This window comes from Humulus lupulus, chromosome 5 (assembly GCF_963169125.1).
Source record: "Humulus lupulus chromosome 5, drHumLupu1.1, whole genome shotgun sequence".
Lineage (NCBI taxonomy): Eukaryota > Viridiplantae > Streptophyta > Magnoliopsida > Rosales > Cannabaceae > Humulus > Humulus lupulus.
Window position 1 is genome coordinate 164,809,692 of NC_084797.1, and position 19,569 is coordinate 164,829,260.

The following is a 19,569-nucleotide window of genomic DNA, read 5'->3' on the forward strand; positions in this document are numbered from 1 at the left end:
TTATAGTAAAAAAATGACCCAAAATGTGTTAAAATAATGTACTAAAGTGAGGGAAAAGTGGTTGCAAAATAGGTGCAAAGTGGGACAAGTGCAGCAGACACGTTGGCCACGTGTCAAGCTTTCGTTGGTTCGACATGGAGTATTTCAGGCGCGTGGCAGACAATAGTTGATCGTGGCAGCTGAGCGGTCGGGCGCGTGGGAGACAGAAGCTGATGTGCGGGACAGGTGGCGGGCTCGGGTTGGACGGCGCACGGCTTGCGTCAGTCGTGGCAGGTGTGGCAGTTGTGGTAGCATGTGGCAGCTTCGGCTTGGCTTCGGCTTGGCTGGCTTGGCTGGCCGAATGGCACGCTGCCATGTGGCAACGTGGGGGGAGAAGCTGTTTGGGCTTAATTTTGGGCCATTCCATCTTCAAAAATTCCATTTTCTTCATGATTTCTTCAATTTTAATTCTTTCTTCTTTCTTTTTCTTTGTGTCAAAATATATTTTATTTCCTGAAAATTAAACACAAATTAAATCAAAATTAATATTTTCAAATATAAAATATATGACAATAAATCCATGAAAATTTTAATTAAAACTTAATTAATTTTGAACTTTTAAGACTAATAAAATGATATTTTTGAGCACTAATCACAACCCCCAACCAGCTTATTGCTAGTCTCTAGCAATTCAAGCGAAATAATAAATGTCAACATGATATATTTCAGGTCAAAAATTATAAAACAACTTAAGTACTAACACAAAATGTTAGTAATAAGTTAACAAGAGTTATCCAATTTAATTCAAATAAATCTAGAGTTGTGAGTGTGTGCACCAAACTTGAACCTTCTTACGGCAAACCATAGCACATAAAGCTTTCGAAATTATGCCATGTAAATGTCTCAACTCCATTAACCTCTCATGTAATTGAAAATATTTAAAGTTTAAGGGTTTCACTCATGGAGTTGGAAAAGAAGTAAGCACTCATCAAATGGGTATATATTTAGGACAAACTCTTAAATATTATTGAAACGAAGATAGGAAATAAACTATTTAGACAACCACCATAAAGAGTACCACAAAACCAGTTTTTCAGGATTTTAAATTAAATAGACAATCTTTACATTTATTCTAAGAGCCATAAAATAAAACATGAAATTAATATCACACACATTTTTTTTTCTTGAACACAAGAGACAACATAATTGAAAATGATAGAAATATTGCTCTTGTGTCTTTCTCCTTTTTTTCTATTTTTTTCTTTCTTCTTTTTTTTTTTTTTTTTTTCATTTTCATGAACAACATAATAAAAGGCTCTCTAAGAAGATTTCTCTATAGAAAATATTATCCCTAAAACATCATCCATTCATACCACAATACCTTGTCCAAATAATTATAACCATTTCTAAGAATAAAAAAAATAAATTAAAAGTTGTTTTCTCAAGTCTCACTTCACACACAAAAGAATGAATTACTTAAACATGGAAAATTTATAAGCAAATATGTGCTAACAACCATCTTACCACAACATTTGGCATGTGCATTAGGTAACTCTAGAGAAACTCTTCGTAATACAAATAACAAAAATTGACTCAAAAGTAACATTTTGCAAGAATAAATAAGTAATTTAAAAAAAAAAAAGACCATGAAAATATTAGTATGAAAAAAATCAACATGAACTTGCATGAATATGCTCACCACCCCCAACCAAAAATCTGACAGTGTCCTCAATGTCTCAAAAGATAATAAATGTAAAAGAGCAGGGAAAGAGAACACCTGGATAGCGAGCGTCGAGTGATAGAGCGAATATTGATTCTCTAAAACATGAAAAACTAAAAAACACAAAATGATAACAAATAAAATAAAATGACAAAAGGGAAATAAACAGAAAACAAACCTATGTACAAAAAATTTGGAACACTACTCAGGCTTGGTAAACTGGTTCCACGAGAGTGACTTCTTCAGGCTGGGTCACCCTCTCTATGTAGTGTTTCAGTTGTTGGCCATTTACTTTGAATTCTCTCCCATTAGTTGGGTCTATGACCTCAACAACACTGTTGGGAAAGACAAATTTCACTACATATGGGCCAGTCCACCTTGATAGAAGTTCGCCAGTTACTAAGTAATTAACGATATGAGCGTACCATGGCAACTTAGTGACTGCGAAGAGATGTTCATCAGGGAAGTCATCTCGAATGGCTGGGGCATTAGCGGAATCAGAAAATTCAAGACGAGATAAGTGGTCCGCTACCACGTTTTCAACTCCTTTCTTGTCTTTTATGGTCAGATCAAATTCCTATAACAGAAGGATCCACCTAATGAAACGCACCTTGCGTCCTTTTTGGAAATGAGGTATTTTAAGGCAGAATGGTCCGTAAAGACTGTGATAGGTGAACCAATCAGGTAGGAACGAAACTTGTCAAATGCGAATACTATAGCAAGTAACTCTTTTTCAGTGGTAGAATAGTTCATTTGAGCACTGTTAAGAGTTCTACTTGCGTAATAAACAACGAAGGGCTTCCCTTCCCTTCTTTGACCTAAGACGGCCCCTATAGCATAATTGATAGCATCACACATGACTTTGAACGGTAAGTTCCAATCTGGTGGCTGAATGATAGGGGCGGAAGTGAGTTTTGCAACGGCGTTCGGAAAGATTCCTCACACTCAGGTGTCTAACTGAACACAACATCTTTTGCTAGGAGGTTTGACAAAGGGCGAGCAATTGTCGAGAAATTTTGTATGAACCTCCTATAGAATCCTGCATGCCCAAGAAAAGATCGAATGTCTTTAATAGTCTTGGGGGTGGGCAGCTTTGATATGAGTTCAATCTTTGATTGATCAACCTCAATTCCTCGTTCCAACACGACATGCCCCAAGACTATGCCTGATGGCACCATGAAATGACACTTTTCCCAGTTGAGTACCAAGCCCTTTTCTTTGCAACGTTTAAGCACAGACTCTAAATTGAGAAGGCTTGACTCAAAGGAATCTCCAAAGACTGTCAAATCATCCATGAATACTTCCATACATTTCTCGATCATATCACTAAATATGCTCATCATGCATCGCTGGAAAGTGGCTGGAGCATTGCACAGGCCAAATGGCATGCGCCGAAAGGAAAAAGTACCAAAAGAACAAGTAAATGTGGTCTTATCCTGATCTTCTAAGGCAATCTTGATTTGGTAATACCCTTAATAACCATCGAGAAAACTATAGAAAGGATGACCTGCCACACGTTCCAATATTTGATCGATGAATGGAAGTGGAAAATGGTCTTTGCGGGTGGCTGCATTTAATTTTCTATAATCAATGCACATGCGCCACCCAGTTGTGACCTTGGTAGGAACAAGTTCCCCCTTTTCATTTTGTACCACTGTTACCCTAGATTTCTTGGGAACAACCTGAGTTGGGCTGACCCATTTACTGTCAGCAACAGGATAGATTATGCCAGAATCAAGAAGTTTCAAGACTTCAGTCTTAACTACTTCCTTCATCATTGGGTTCAATCTTCTTTGAGGGTCACGATGTGGTATAGCCCCGTCTTCCAATTGAATGTGATGGGAACAAATTAAAGGACTAATACCTTTGATGTCAGCTATCGTCCATCCTAATGCATCTCTTTGTTCTTGCAACACATTGATGAGTTGGCGCTCTTGTGTGGCATTGATCTTGGAGGATATTATGATAGGAAAAGTGTTGTCAGCTCCCAAGAAAACATGCTTAAGACCCTTGGGAAGTTGTGCCAACTTTGGTTGAGGATCTTGTTCAATAGATGGTTTTGATGTTTCTCGATCTTGAGGGAGTTCCTCAAAGATTGGATTCCAAAACATGGTTCTTCTAGCCTGTGAGTGTTTGACGATTTCAGGGTTGATTGCAAACTCATCGGGCTCAGAACTTTCTAAAATTTTGAAGAGGTGATAAAAATGATTAGACATGTATTTTGATTTGACCTCTTCCGAAATAAGTGTATCGATCATATAGGATTGAAACACTCATCGTTGTCAGGTTGTTGTTTGCCGATGTGGAAAACATTCACTTCTAGAGACATGTTCCCGAAAGAGATTTTCATGAGACCATTCCTACAGTTAATGAGTGCATTTGATATTGCGAGGAAATGTCTACCGAGAATGATGGGAATTTTGGACTCTATACTTACTTCGGATTGAGTGTCCAAGATGAGAAAATCAACAGGGTAATAGAATTTTTCAATTTGAATCAGAACGTCTTCTACTATTCCCCTGAGGTTTCTTAACTGATAGATCAGCCAGTTGTAGCACCATGGATGTGGGCTTGAGTTCTCCTAGACCTAATTGCAAGTACATTGAATATGGCATGAGATTTACACTTGCTCCTAAGTCTAGAAGGGCTTGACCAAATTCCTGCTCCCCAATTTGGCATGAGATGGTGGGACAACCAGGATCTTTGTACTTAGGTGGTGTCTTGCAGTCAATTACCGCGCTAGCTTGTTCTGCTAAGAATGCAATTTTCTTGACATGGTTCTTTCTTTTAACGGTGCACAAATCCTTGATAACCTTGGCATAAGCCGACACTTGTTTGATCACATGCAACAATGGCAAGTTGATCTTCACTTATGTTAAAAGGTCTAGGATTTCACCTTGATTTTCTAGTACCTTTCCAGTGGATTTCAAAGCTTGAGGAAAGGGTGCCTTTACTGGAATGCTTATTGGCACATCATCATCTGGAGCGGGCATTGACATACTCATTGTCTTAGTTAACGGTGAAACCATACTTTGACCACTTCGAGTAGAGATGGAATTAACCTCTTTGAATTTGTATCTGCAGAGGAGGAGCTTTGTGCCACATGTTGCCCTTTTTGATGGATTAGAGGTTGAGCGGGAAGTCTACCATGTTCTTGAGTTGCCAAAGTAGTGTTTAGCTTTGTCATTTGGATTTTCATGTCTTTCATTTCCTCTACCATTTGTGTGAAACTAGATTTGAGCTCTTGAGTTGAGGCTATTTGAGTTTGCGCAAGCATTTGCAAAGTATTCTCAAGAGAATTACTTGAATGCATGTTATTTTGAGGAGCAATGTATGATTTTGGTGGTTGTTGCTGCTCAGGCCTCCATTGGCTTCCAGATGCTTGGTTTGTATCCTTCCAGCTGAAATTTGGATGGTTGCGCCAACCGGGATTGTAAGTGTTTGAGAAAGGGTTATAAGGCTTCTTGTAATACCCTAAAGCATTGCATTGTTCCTCATTTGCTCCTCTTAACTCACCAAGAGTTGGGCACTCTTGCGGTTGATGTTCTGTCCCTCCACATATGAAGCATGGATCCCATGTCTCTACCTTTGCAGCCATATGGATTCCTCTACCTTCTTGAGATTTGAAAGCCTCGAATTGTTGTCTCAATGATTCAATTTGGCTTTTTACATTGTCATCTTCCTTTAATTGGTAGATTCCAGTTGATCGCGACTTGTCCATAGGACTCGGTCCATTCCATGTGTAGGACTTTTCAGCAAGATCGTCGAGGTACTCGAAAGCTCCATCGGGATATTTTTGAAGGAATTCACCATTGCACATCATTTGTACGAATTGTCTTTGTCCGGTTGTGAGACCGTCATAGAAATAGCTAATCAGACGCCAACTTTCGTATCCATGATGTGGGCATTGATTTATCAAATCTCTAAACCTCTCCCGGACCTGATGGAAAGTTTCATGGTCTTTCTGGATGAAGGTTGAGATTTTCCTTGTAAGGCTGCTAGTCTTATGGGGTGGGAAATATTTGGCAAAGAATGCTTTTGTCATTTCGTCCCATGTTCCGATAGATCTAGGCCTTAAGGAATACCACTAGCTTTTTGCTTTGTCTTTGAGAGAGAAAGGAAAAAATTTCAATCTCACAATGTTGGTGACATCAGCTCAGTAGTTGAATGTACCCACCACCTCTTCGAATTCTCATATATGCACGTACGGATTCTCATTTTCCAACCCATGGAAGGTTGGTAAGAGGTTAATCATGCCGGGTTTGAAATCAAAATTTGGCATATTGTTGGGATACATTATGCATGAAGGTGTGGCTGTACGCGTAGGATGTAAATATTCCTGTAGCATTCTTGGTTGGACTTCATCTTGATGAGCCATCGTGGGTGGTTCAGGAAGTCTCAGTGAATCAGGAGTGTTTGAACGAATGGAAGAAAACGACGAACTATGAGAGTTTTCTAAAGTTTCTATTTGTTGTCTCACGAATCTCCCTAGTGCGTCTCTGTTTCATGGCATAAATATTTTTTTATTTTGTAAGTATTATAAGTGCAAGTGTGTAATAATGTAATAAGTATACACCAAAATGTTCACAGGCCAATTGGAAAGGCTGCCAAGGTACCACTTTAGGCCCAAGAGCTTTTCTAGAACTCCCTGAGGTTCTTAGAAAAGATTGGAGGGTAACGCTAACATAGACCTTATTTAAGAACCAATTTTTCTATGACAAAACAAGTTTGATTTTTACTAATTTCCAAAATTACACAAATGTTCTCAATACTTAGTTTTTTTTTAAAATTTTATGCTATTTTTTTCGGAAAAAACCTAAATCTAGAAAATAAAATTCTAAACCCAAAAAAACTAAAAAATAATGAATAAATAAAAATAAAATTACTAAGGAAAAATAAAATAAAAGAGAAAAATTATACTACTTTTTTTTTAAATAGAAAAAAAAAATTAATTTACTATGCAAACCTTTAATTGTAGAATTACCTCCCCGGCAACGCCACCAAAAATTGATATCGCCCAATAACTCCTAAGCGGTCGCAGTAGAAATTGGGCTATGTCGTATCCACAGAGAGGTAAAATACAAGTAAAAAGAAAGATTAATAAATTAGAAATAATAAACTTTGAAATAATGTAACTTTGAAAAAGAATATAAACATTAAACAAACAAAATTGAGGAATTAGAATCAGAAAAAAAATATGGAAGGCATAAGGCATAAGTTTCATTCATGCAAACATATATATATTTTAATAAAATTGATTCATTATACTCAACTATAATTGTACACCATTAATTATAGTTGGAAAATATATATAAGAAAGCTCACCTTAAAATATGTTCTTTAATTAAATTATACTAACTTCTAATTTTAAAAACTTATCATATTATATACCTTAAAGCGACAAAATACCAATGACAGAATGCAGTAAAAAGCATATAATATAACAATTATTCAAAATTATATTAAAAGCCTAAATTACATAAGAAGAGCATGACTAGACTTATGTAAAAGACACTAATAAATTTAGAATAAAAATTAGTAGAAAATAAATTTAATTGTAACAAAGATATAGAAATGAAGAACAAAATAAAGAATCAATATATTAAAAATATAATGTAAAACATGAACTTCACTCTAGCCTTTCCACAAGAGAATTTAGCCTAAAATAGGCATTGTTTTCACTCAAAGTAATGTAAAAGAAATGAAAGAAAAATAAGAACAAAAAATGCTTTACTCTCTCACTATACTCTCCACAATTTAATTCCACAATCTGATACTTTTTACTCCATTTGGTCTTTTATTTATCGTAAAAAAAATGACCCAAAATGTGTTAAAATCGTGTACTAAAGTGTGGGAAAAATGGTTGCAAAATAGGTGCAAAGTGGGACAAGTGCAGCAGACACGTTGGCCACGTGTCAAGCTTTCATTGGTTCGACATGGAGTATTTCAGGCGCGTGGCAGACAATAGTTGATCGTGGCAGCTGAGCGGTCGGGCGCGTGGGAGACAGAAGCTGATGTGCGGGACAGGTGGCGGGCTCAGGTTGGACGGCGCACGGCGTGCGTCAGTCGTGGCAGGTGTGGCACCGTGTGGCAGCTCCGGCTTGGCTTCGGCTTGGCTGGGCGAATGGCAAGCTGCCATGTGGCAGCGTGGGGGAGAAGCTGTTTGGGCTTAATTTTGGGCCATTCCATCTTCAAAAATGCCATTTTCTTCATGATTTTTTCAATTTTAATTCTTTCTTTCTTCTTTCTTTTTCTTTTTGTCAAAATATATTTTATTTCCTGAAAATTAAACACAAATTAAATTAAAATTAATATTTTCAAATATAAAATATATGACAATAAATCCATGAAAATATTAATTAAAACTTAATTAATTTTAAAATTTTAAGACTAATAAAATGATATTTTTGAGCACTAATCACAGCGTTTAGGGACTCTGGAGTAGAAATGGGAGGACATCACCATGGACTTCATGGTTTGATTACCGAAAATAGTAGGACAGTAAGATTCGGTGTGGATGATTCTGGATAGATACACCAAATCATACCACTTTTTATCAGTTATGACAACTTATACAGTGGAGCAGTATGCTGAGTTATATGTGAAGGAAATTGTGTGACTTCATGGGGTTCCGAGGTTGATAATATCTGATAGGGACCCCACCTTCACCTTTATGTTTTAGGACAGCCCACAGAAGGATATGGGCAAACAGTTGCGGTTTAGTACTGCCTATCATCCTTAGAAGGATGGAAAGTCTGAGAGGATGATTCAGATACTGAAGGATATGTTGCGAGCATGTGTGCTGGATTTTGGGGGATCTTGGAGTAATTATCTCCCTTTGATTGGATTTTCGTATAATAATAGCTATCAGGAAACTATCATTGTGGCTCCGTATGAAATGTTATAAGGGAGGAAGTGCAGATCGCCAATCCATTGGGATGAGACAGGTGAGAGGAAGTATTTTGGTCTTGAGGCTGTTCAGAGGAGCAATGAGGTGATTAAGAAGATTAGAGCTTGGATGCTCGCCTCCTAGAGTCGATAGAAGAGTTACTCATACTTGAAACACAAGGGTGTAGAGTTTCAAGTCAGTGATCATGTATATCTCAGAGTTTCTCCCTTGAGAGGGGTGAAACGATTTGAGGTGAGGGGCAAGTTAAGCCCAAGGTTTGTTGGCCCCTTTGTAGATTCTGGAACAGGTGGGGAGGTAGCTTACAAATTGGCTATGCATCCATCCTTATCAAGGGTTCACAACGTATTCCATGTGTCCATGCTCTGGAAGTACGTGTTGGATTCTACGCATGTGCTGAGCTATGAGAACCTGGAGTTGGATCAAGATCTGTCTTATGAGGAAAAGTCAGTTCAGATTCTAGACTGGAAAGATAAAGTCTTGTGGAACAAGACCATTGCCTTAGTAAAAGTGCATTGGAGGAACAACAAAGTGGAAAAGGCAACTTGGGAGGTTGAGGCTGAGATGTGGGATCAATATCTCGAGTTATTTAGGTAAATTTTGATGACGAAATTTCTGAAGGAGGGATAGTTGTAACGTCCCAAATTTTCTAATAAGGCTTAGTGCCTTGATTAGCGTGCCGAGAGGGAAAAAATTGATTTAATTATGTTAATACGTTGATTAAATGACTATGTGATTCGAAATGAATGTTTAGGTGAATTAAATATGCATGTGGGCCCATTTTGGTTAGTAGGGGTATAATTGTAATTTTGGCCTGTTGAAGGCATAAATGTGAATTATATGTATGTTATGCTGGATACCACAAGATTGTGATGATATATTTGTGATGTGCGATCTGAGATGGACCTAGGGAGTGGAATAGCAAAATAGTCACAACGGGGTCGAATACCCGACTCATGGTGAGCTTAGGGGTATTATGGGTACATAGCGTGTGTTCGATATTACCAGGTAACAGGTAGTGATTTAGCAATCATTTGGGTATGTTGGGAATAAATGGGGAGTAATAGGAACACTCGAGGAATCAACGGGATGTGGCAAATGACAGGGTTTCCCTTGGTGGCATTAAAGGATTAAGGGTAGACTTAAGGGCATTTTTGACATTATATAATTGAGGATAGGCTTAAGCTGAACAAGGTACTAGAACTAAGGAAAAGCAAAACAGAAATCCCCAGCCTTGTCTCCTTCTCTCTCTCACGACTCTTTCTCCCTCTCATTGGTGTGCTTGAAGCCTTGGTGAATTCTTGAGGTTTTGGCTAAGAATTGAAGCTAGGAACATGGGGAAAACAAGCTAAAGGTGTTGGCAATCTAGTCTAAGGTCGGAATTATCACTGAGGTAAGATTCTGAACAAGTGTCCTTACTGAATTCTTTGGTTTACTTTAAGTATTTTAAGGTTTTGAACTCTCAAGTGTTTAAGCTTAGGTTGTAGTGAAGTTTTAGTTAAGTTCTTGGGGTGCTTATATCAGTTATGTTGCTTGGATATGGATTCTAGACTGAATTCTAGGTTTAAGGTTCGAGATTGGTGAATTTCAAGAAGTTTAACTAGTAAAATGCATGAGGAATTCTGGGTTTTGGGGCTGGCGTCGTGGCCCTGTTCTTCAAGCACCGCAGCCTGCATGAACTCAGAGGTTTGGGGGCCTCGGATTTTTGCCTAGGCGCCGTGGCACAAGCTGAGGCACGCCGTGGCCCATGTCCCTTTGATGAGAGCCCGAGGCTCTCTGACTTGTTGTATGAAGCAGCCCTTAAGGGTTGGGCCACGAATCAAATGGACAATGTTGGCCAATTGAAAGTTTTACGCTCGGGAACCCAAATGTTAAGGCACAGGAAGGATTCTACTACCCGGTTTAGTAGAATTTGAGGTCCCGAAGGCTAGTATTTTAATATGAAGTTCTTAATTGGTTAGGGATTAATGGATATATATTTATTATGGAATTATGACTAGGTTTTACATCGACGCTCGGGTTTAGGGGATCGTCCTCGTGATTGCGTTAATCTGTGAGCTCGAGACACACGTAAGAAAACCATTTGTGCCCGTAGAAAAGGCCATGGCCCTATTATTTGAGTTTTAGGGCGTGGCCCTAATATGTGTGAATCCTTGTAAATTCTATGCTATGTTGTGCATGATTATGAATGAAGGATGAAGGTTGAGAATGAAAAAGGCCGAGAATGACGAAGGCTGAAAACAGTGAAGGCCGATAATGGCGAAGGCTGAGAACGGCAAAGGCCAAGAACGGCGAAAGCACGCTGAGTGCAGATCGCTAGGGCGAAACCCTCTAAAGGTGATGTATCCACCTGCTCGGTGAAGACCGTGAACCTAGGGTCTAGTAAAGCACCTGGGTCGGCATAGGTCGTTATATGTTTAATCTGTTGACTGTTTATGCTATATATTATTGGATTGAATTGTGATTTGCTATGCGTTGAGTTTTCTTGCTGGGCTTTGGCTCACGAGTGCTCTATGTTGCAGGTAAGGGCAATGGAAATGTCGACCAACCATGAGGTTGAGAGCGTGGAGCAGCGTGTACATGTTCGACCTACCTAGCTGCCACGGCCAGGGTTGTTTGAGGAATTTACTGTAAATGGCTGATTTTGTCGCTTAGGTTGACTGTATTATTAACTTTTGAATTGTAATACATTTTGAAACAATATTTTGGGATCCCAAATGTATAACTTTTAAAATTTTAATGAATGTACAAATCTTTTATAATTAGTGTTATGAAATGAGTTTTTATTTTTATTTAATCACACTTTCAACCAAAAACCTCGATTAGCGAGCTAATGGCACATTATAAATTACTTGCTAACAACTCTAAGGTAGTAGGGTGTTACACCTGTGTTGACGATACGAACTCGTCAACGATACAAGGTCAGAAAACTCAAATTAGATTGTGAAAGATAGCTAAGAATAAGATAGAAAGAACTTGAATCAACATAAAATACAGAACTACAATGGAGCAAGGATCATATATTTCTTTAATGTCTCTCCATACAATCAGTTTTCCAACCCCTTAACCTGAGGGGTCGAAACCTATTTATAGGTGGGCTCTATTGGCCCCAGATACAAGTAGGTCCCAGGGGACAAGGACGTATGCAGGTATAGGGTCAGGGGTGCTTAGGTAGTGCCTCCACTCTCCGTACAAGTTCGTACCACCACCACTCGTCAGACATGGATGATGGGGCCACGCCTCTAACCTCTTCATGATCGTACATCCCATATCAGTGCACATACCTTGTACCCAGTCGTCCTCATCAATTCATGTTTGGCGCCTAATGATTATTTGACATACCCGTTTGGTGTTTCCAAGTGTTCCTCGTACACATATCGAGGAGGCTCCAAACTTTACATGTCATGAGAAACCAAGGTGCAGAGGTGCCTCACTGGTGGCACCTACTTCTCGAAGGGAATTAGAGCCTCATCAGCGAAGCACGGGGTGTTTGTGAAGAGACAAGGTGTACACGGGAGACCTAGTGAAGGTCTCGCATAACAAGATGCTAGGGATCCTTTGAGGGTCTGACATAGTGAGATGACCCTTGGAGACCCTCGTTTGGATGCAACGGTCTATGTAGGTGGGACATGAGAGACCATGCGAGCCTGACCTAGGTGTGGACGCATGCGCCTATGGGTGCGGGACACATGAGATGTAGCGATGCTGCACCCTCGCATAGCGAGGGTGCCTCGCGTTGCGCGGCTGGCCTAGGTGCGGACACATGCGCCTATGGGCGCGGGACACGTGAGAAGTATCGAGGCTTGCCTATGGTGATCACGCGGAGGCTAGGCGCGATCTTTTGTATAGACGCGGCACACGGGAGGCTAGCCTTAAACCTCGCATAGCGAGGGTGGTGCCTTGGGGTACCCGTGTTCGGGTGCTTGGGTGTGCGTGGTAGCCTCGCACGACGCGGCACAAGGCAGCCTCACATAGAGAGACATAGGGTAGCCTTACATGGCGAGTTCCTCGCATGACAACCCTTGAAAACCTATACTTGGATGCATGTGTCTATGCATCTCAACTCTTGAGCTTATCATCCTAGCGTGGGCACATCGGCCCTCGCTATAAAAAGCCTTCAAGAATGAACACTACTTCAAATATTTCTTAGGATATTATTCAACATTTACACTTGCCGCTGAGTCTATAAGTGCACTTTCAAGTGTGCTTGTAGAATTTTTCTTCTTCTCTTGTTTGATATGTATGGCAAGTTTTGGGAGACTCAACCTTGGCGCGTTATCCAATGTTGCTTTAAAAACACAAAGTGGATTTAGATGGTGTGTTTCTTTATAGTGTTGAAAGAAACTAAAAAACCAACCAACTTTTGTGGGGATCCATGTGTGTCCCTAAGATTGAATAAGGTCCAATCATTTCCAATTATGGATCCCAAGGTTGCCCATACTCTTGATCTCCACCATTCATGCATATTGGATCCAATGGATAGGAAGCCTTGACTTTCCTTATAAATACCCCAAGGCTTGAAGTCATTTCTCCACACCAAAACTTGCCTAGCCTAGTGGTATTCCCTTTAAGCCACTTTAAAGAGCTCAAAGGTTCTATCCTCCATAGAAGCATTCTTGAGGTAATTTTCTCTCCATTTCGTTTATTCATCCTCCTTCTTTCTCCCTTTTTTTATTTATTTATTTTTCCTTTCTTTTTTATTTCTCCTTATATCGGGCTTGCATTTCGGTGTCGCTAGGCATTCTCTTGCTGCTAAGGTCTCGCCCTCGCTTATCGCTCGACTGACCTTATGCCTCCACAAGTCTATCCTTTCACACCTTCGGCTTCATACATATACCTCTAGGTATGCCTCCTACCTCAAACGATACATATGCTTTTTTTATATATCTATTATGCAGGGGTAGAATTACTGGTTGTAATGCGCTCATTCTTTAGAGGTTGTCATTCTCTTTTCGTATAGCCTTTCAAGTACATATGCACAGACCCTTTTCTTATACCCCTCATACTCATGTTATAGATATAGGGTTATCCCTATGCACATACGCCCTCGAGTCTTAGCTAGTCCATGGCGTCTAGGCGATGTCCCGAAAGTACATCTAATGTTGAATTCATTGAGTTGTCATCCTCCAACTCTGAGGCCGACGTTCCCAGACCCTCTAATCATGCGGGTGTGCTAATGCTCTACCTCCAGAGACTGTTCTACCTCGGGCAAAAAGCGTGCGACCTGGAGAAGGAGCTAGAATCTAATACCAGGGATGAACGCTTTGGTTTCTCCCCCTGGCATGTGACATACGTTTCCCAGCTACAATCAGCCCTTCAGGATTGCCTTTCTGAAATTGCTTGCCTAGAAGAAAACTAGCCCCCTGAGCCTTTTTCCTTTTATAGTGACGAGTCTCCCTATAACATCCCAAATTTCCTAATGTGCCTTAGTGCCTGGATTAGGGGGCCGGGAGGCAATAACTGTGTTATTATGTGAATTATATTATAATATAATCATGCTTGCATGTTAGGAATATTAAATATGTGTATGTGGCTCGTTTCTTATAAGAAGGGTATTTTAGTAATTTGACCCGTTCAAGGTATAAATGCAAATATGTGCTTGTGTAATTGAGACCACATTATTTTGTGGATATATTTGGGTTACTCGACGCAAGGCGATCCTGATGAGAAAGTTAGTAGAAAAGTCACAATGGGGTTTTATGCCCGGCTCGAGGTGAGCTTGGGGGTATTTTAGTAGTTTAGTACATTACTGGGAACTAGTGGGTAATGGGAAATTTTTTGGTAATCATGTGAGAATAGTAGAGGTAACGGGAATTATAGGACGTAAATTGTGAATAGCGGGGTATGAGACAAAGGACAAAATTGCCCTTGAGAACATTTGATGAATGGGCTAAGGGCAAAGGGTCCATTAGGTCATTTCTATCCAAGTGTAGGACTTGGTTGGCTAGGAACCCCTTAGATGACTTAGGAAACTTAAGCAAAAGAAAAGAAACTCAGCAGCTCCTCCTTCTCTCTCACGTTCTACACTTAACCTCTTAGAGCTTTGGTGGGTTAAATCAATTGATAGAGAATTGGCTTGGAAGGGAGGCTTGAAACCAAGGAATTGTTGAGAGCAGATTAAAACTTGGGTCATACAGTTGAGGTAAGGGTTCTAAATTGAAGTGCTTATGTTGGTTCTGTTAATTCATTGAGAGTTATGGTGTTTTGCTTGCTTGATAGTTGGGAGGATGGGTTTTGGGATTATTGATGAGTTTTAATCTGGTAATTAATTGGGGTTTGTTGCTGGAAAGGGTTGTGTTAATTATGGGAATTGAGTTGGAATATTTAGGGTAAAATTAGGTTGTTTTTGGTTGGGTTCGGCTAAGGAAAAACCCAGAAAATCTGGGTTCGAAGGGCTGGGCAGGGGCCTTGTTCTTGGTATGCCGCAGCCTTATGGAGCAAGAAGGAGCCAGGAGGGCTCAGAGGCAGAGGCGGGCCGCGACGCCTCAGGGGAGCGCCGCGGCGCGTGTGTGGTTTTCCAAGGAGGGCGAGCCTCTGATTTAGAGGTGGGCCGCGGCATGGGTCCTTAGGGCCGCGGCCCTTAAGGGGATTTTTGGCCCTAGGAGTGTTTTTAGGTCAGGAACTTAACCTATTGGGCTTAGGATCGATTCTACTTCTGTGTTGGGTGGAATTTGATGTCCCGGAGGCTAGGACTTGATCTGAAAGCCTTTAATCACTCGATGTTGATGGAATTCTTTATTATGGTTGTGACTAGGCCATCGCTAAGGGCTCAGATCTGGAATCATACTCAAAGGGCGTCGCTAGTAACTTGCATTTGGATCAATGGTAAGAAAACCGCACCCAGTGTGTGAATGTGTGATTAGAGCTGAGTCAATGTTGCATATAGATATGATTAAGGCTTTGGCCCTGTTTATGAGCATGATTATAATTATGTTTGTGAATGTCTGGTTAAGTATACTGGAATGCGTATAATTATGATTATGCCTATGACTGCTATTTGAATGTATTATAATGCATTGTAATTGTTGATACGTATGTTATATGAGATATGTGATTGTCTGTTGTGTCTGGAAAGCTCGGTTTATAAACCATGGGATTGTTAGGATATTAGTTGGAATTGACTTATTAGTCGAGGTTACGTTGGATTCTGAGAAACTTGACTTATGCGTCGAGGGTCCTAAAGCTTCGACTTATAAGTCAAAGGCTTGTAAGACTCTACTTATGAGTTGAGGATTAGTAGGTCTCGGCTTATGAGCTGAGATTGGCATTATGCACGTGGACTATGGGCCACCATGGCTGGGCCACCCTGGGAGTGCGACATGCACTTGAATGGCTCAGATACCAAACAAATGGAAAGGGAGTGCGACATGCACTTGACTGGCTTGGACGCCAAACAAATGGAAAGGGAGTGCGACAAGCACTTAACTGGCTCGGATGCCAAACAAATGGAGAGGGAGTGCGACATGCACTTGACTGGCTCGGATGCCATACAAATAAAAAGGAGTGCGATACACACTTGTGTAATCCTGTGGTTGTTAATCTGTGTACCTGGTTGGGAAAGTTCAACTTATAAGCTGAAGGTTTGTCTGTGTTATCTGATAAAGGGCCTGGCTTAATAGTCATGATTATAACATGCTCTATAGATTTGACTTATGAGTCTAAGGTTAAAGGATTCGACTTATCAGTCAAAGATTGAAAGACTTGACTTATCAGTCAAAGGATGAAAGTGTTCGAATTATCAGGCGAAGCTTTAAAGACTCGACTTATCAGTCAAAGATGATGAATCTGACTCATCAGTCTGAGGTTACAGATGCGACTTACCAGTTGAAAAACAAAGACTTGACTTATTAGTCAAAGGTCAAGCACTCGACTTATTAGTTGAAAGTTAAAGGACTCAGCTTACCAGTTGAACTTTGAAGGAATTGACTTACTAGTCAAAGGGCTGATGCACTCAGCTTATTGGTCAAGAGTTTAAAGGCTCGACCCAGGAATTGAGGGTGGTGGTAACGTGCCATATGTTGACCGATAGGGTTAAGCCAATCCAAAAGCGAGACACGCACTTGAATGCTTCTAAGGTCGCCAGAAATGTTAACATCACACCCTCTTGGCCATCTTTAGAGTCGACTGTACGAAAGATGGAGATGGGCTCTAGTGTGGCTCTGTAGCCACTCAGCTAAGTTAATTGCATGTGTTAGTAGGATTATTGATACTAGGCATGTTAGTTGTAAATCTATGATGTGATAATGTACTGCTTATAAGTATGATTATGTTTTCTTGCTGAGCCTTGGCTCACGGGTGCTAGTTGGTGTAGGTAAAGAAAAGGAAAGGTTAGATCAGCCATGAGTTGGAGAGCTTCAGAGGTGGAGTGTACATATGCAGCATGCTCGTCCGCCACGACCGAGGTTGTCAGTTGGAACTAGAATTGAACCCTGATTTTGCCGTGTGGGTCAGCTGTTGTATTTGTTTTTGGATTTGCAACCGTTTTTAATTACAATGAAATACCATGCATAGAAGTTAAACATTTTTAATAAATCGTTTACTTTGATCGAAGTTTTTAGTACCTAAACCTGTAGTTAGTTTAATTACACGATTTAAACTCAGATGGCTTGGTTAGCGAGTTAAGCACTATTTAAACTACACAGTGTAACAATCCTTATTAGGAGGGCATTGCAACTTGGCATCAAAGCGGTTTAGGTTTATTGATTCCTGAAGATTGGCTGGGCATGTACACCCATCGCTGAAGACAAGCTCGACTCAGGGTTCGGTAACTATTTTTGTTAATCCATGTTATCTGCCTAATTGTCGTATGAATATCTTGTTTGCATGCTTGATTAGGAATCATGGGTTATATTATAGGACCTTGCCCTTGACTGTTGTATGTATGATAAGAGATGTGCATACTAGCACTATTACTATTATGAATACCGGGAAGAATGTGCTTATTAGCACCCTGATTGAGCATGAATATAGACTGACTTGCTTATTAGCATGATTGTCGTATGTGAAAGTTATTGAAATGCTTATTAGCGCTACGATTGATTATAAATGTTAAAGAAACGCTTATTAGCTATGTTAATTGTATGTAGGCCATGAAATGCTTATTAGCACTGTTAATAGAGGCATAGATCAAAGAACATGCTTAATAGCATTGTTATTAATGTGTAAATTCTTGAACATGCTTATTTGTATTGTTATTGCTTATGAATGACATAAATGCTTATTAGTGTTGCTATTTGGTGATAAATATAAGGAATTTCTTATTAGCACCTTGGCTGAATATATTGTGTAGTCGTGTTTATTAGCACTGCATCTATTTGGTTGTTTGGTTTTGAACCATTAGGCGGCAAGAGCTATAGTTATTACTTAGTTAACGGCCGGTTTGATCACTGTAGAGTGGGTTAGATATCAATATGTTTCCTCGAAGGTCTGGAAGTTGACCAGCCAAGAGATGTAGGCCAGGGAAGAGAATGACCAGGGCCAAGGCCCAATGCCAACCCAGAGAACTAGCATAAGTTGTTTGCAATTAAGTGGGTTAGGACATTGAAGTAGGAGGATGATATTTATCTCTTGAGACACTGCAGGTTCCAGTAGGGAACCCATAGTCCGCAGTACTAGCGGTGTGACAGCCAGGAATTCTAGTGGTAATACAGCCCCAGGTAGGGGGAGATGGATGGAAAACCCTGCATAGGAGGTTCAGGAAGCAACACCCTCTAGTTTTAGAGTAGTTTAGGCCCATTAAAGGTTGATAAGTGGATGGTTATGATAAGCACCATTATGGATTTCACGGGGTCAGGTGGGAAGTGGCATCCCAGACCAAGACAGTAAACATTATGGAATGGGAAGAATTTAGAGCTATGTTCAACGAGAAATATTACAATGACGCAGTCAAAGTTGTGAAGGTGGAAGAGTTCAACAAGTTATTTCAAGGTAGCATGGTAGTGTCCGAATATGCTTTGCATTTGACAAACTTGCTAAGGTTGCCGGTGGTCCGGTGCCCATAAATGGGATTAGTAGGGGAGGTTTCTCTAGGGGCTATCGTCTAATATAGCTCGGAATGCTCGTGTCACTACTATGTTAGAAGTAACTATTAATACACAGGTCATTGAGAAGACACTTACAATTGAGAGCGTAGAAAAAAAAAAGAGAGATCTGGCGTTGGAGTACAGCTAGAAGGGATTTTAGGAGGCTGAGACTTCCATTTGTGGGTTTTGTGGAGCCATAGGCCATTATGACTTAAAGAGAAGTATACCTTCAGCTATAGGACCAGATAGGAGGCTGCAAGACGTACTACTAGGCTGCCAAGGTGGCAGTGAGACCTGGAGAGCATTTCTTAGAGTGTATTCTGTGTAGGAGGTGCCACACTGGGAATATTAAGTAATGGGTTTGGAACCTTGTTGCCTGCTAAGGAGTTAGTGGTTATCGGGAGATGGGTCAAGATATTATCAGTAGTAGTGAATGGTAGAGTATTGTCCGTTGAATTGATGAAGTTGACTATGGCTAACTTGATGGTAACCTTTTGGTCTCAGGGTGAGGACCCCTTCTGTAATTGTTGGCACTATGCATAGACCCTATACCTATGATACATGTAGTTAGAGCTAGTGACTGGTTGCAAAGAGGGTGCATAAGAGTCCTAGCTAGTGTGGTGATTGTCACTCAAGTCGTGCAAGTGGGACCATAGTGGACTAGATTAGTCGGTGGATTTTTGGATGTGTTTCCAGAGAATTTGTCAGGATTACCTCTACACAGGTAGATAGAGTTTGTTATTGAATCAGTATCAGGGATGAGGTAGTGACTGGGCACCGTTTTAAAGAGCTCCAGTAGAGTCGAGGAAATTAAAGATTCAGTTACTGGGTAAGATGGTGTTCTCCAAGGTGGATCCTTGATCTGGTTAATACTAGCAAGGACCAGGGGGAAATTATTCAGATGGCGACTTCTTATATCAGATACGGGAATTATGAGTTCT

General features: G+C 40.3%; 1 non-coding gene across 1 annotated transcript; it reads left to right on the forward strand.

The window, feature by feature from the left end:
• The first annotated feature begins 5,589 nt into the window (after positions 1 to 5,589).
• Positions 5,590 to 5,696, forward strand: LOC133781005 (small nucleolar RNA R71). Its single transcript, XR_009869805.1, has one exon. It is a non-coding gene; the product is annotated as a small nucleolar RNA R71 (small nucleolar RNA).
• The last annotated feature ends 13,873 nt before the right edge of the window (positions 5,697 to 19,569 follow it).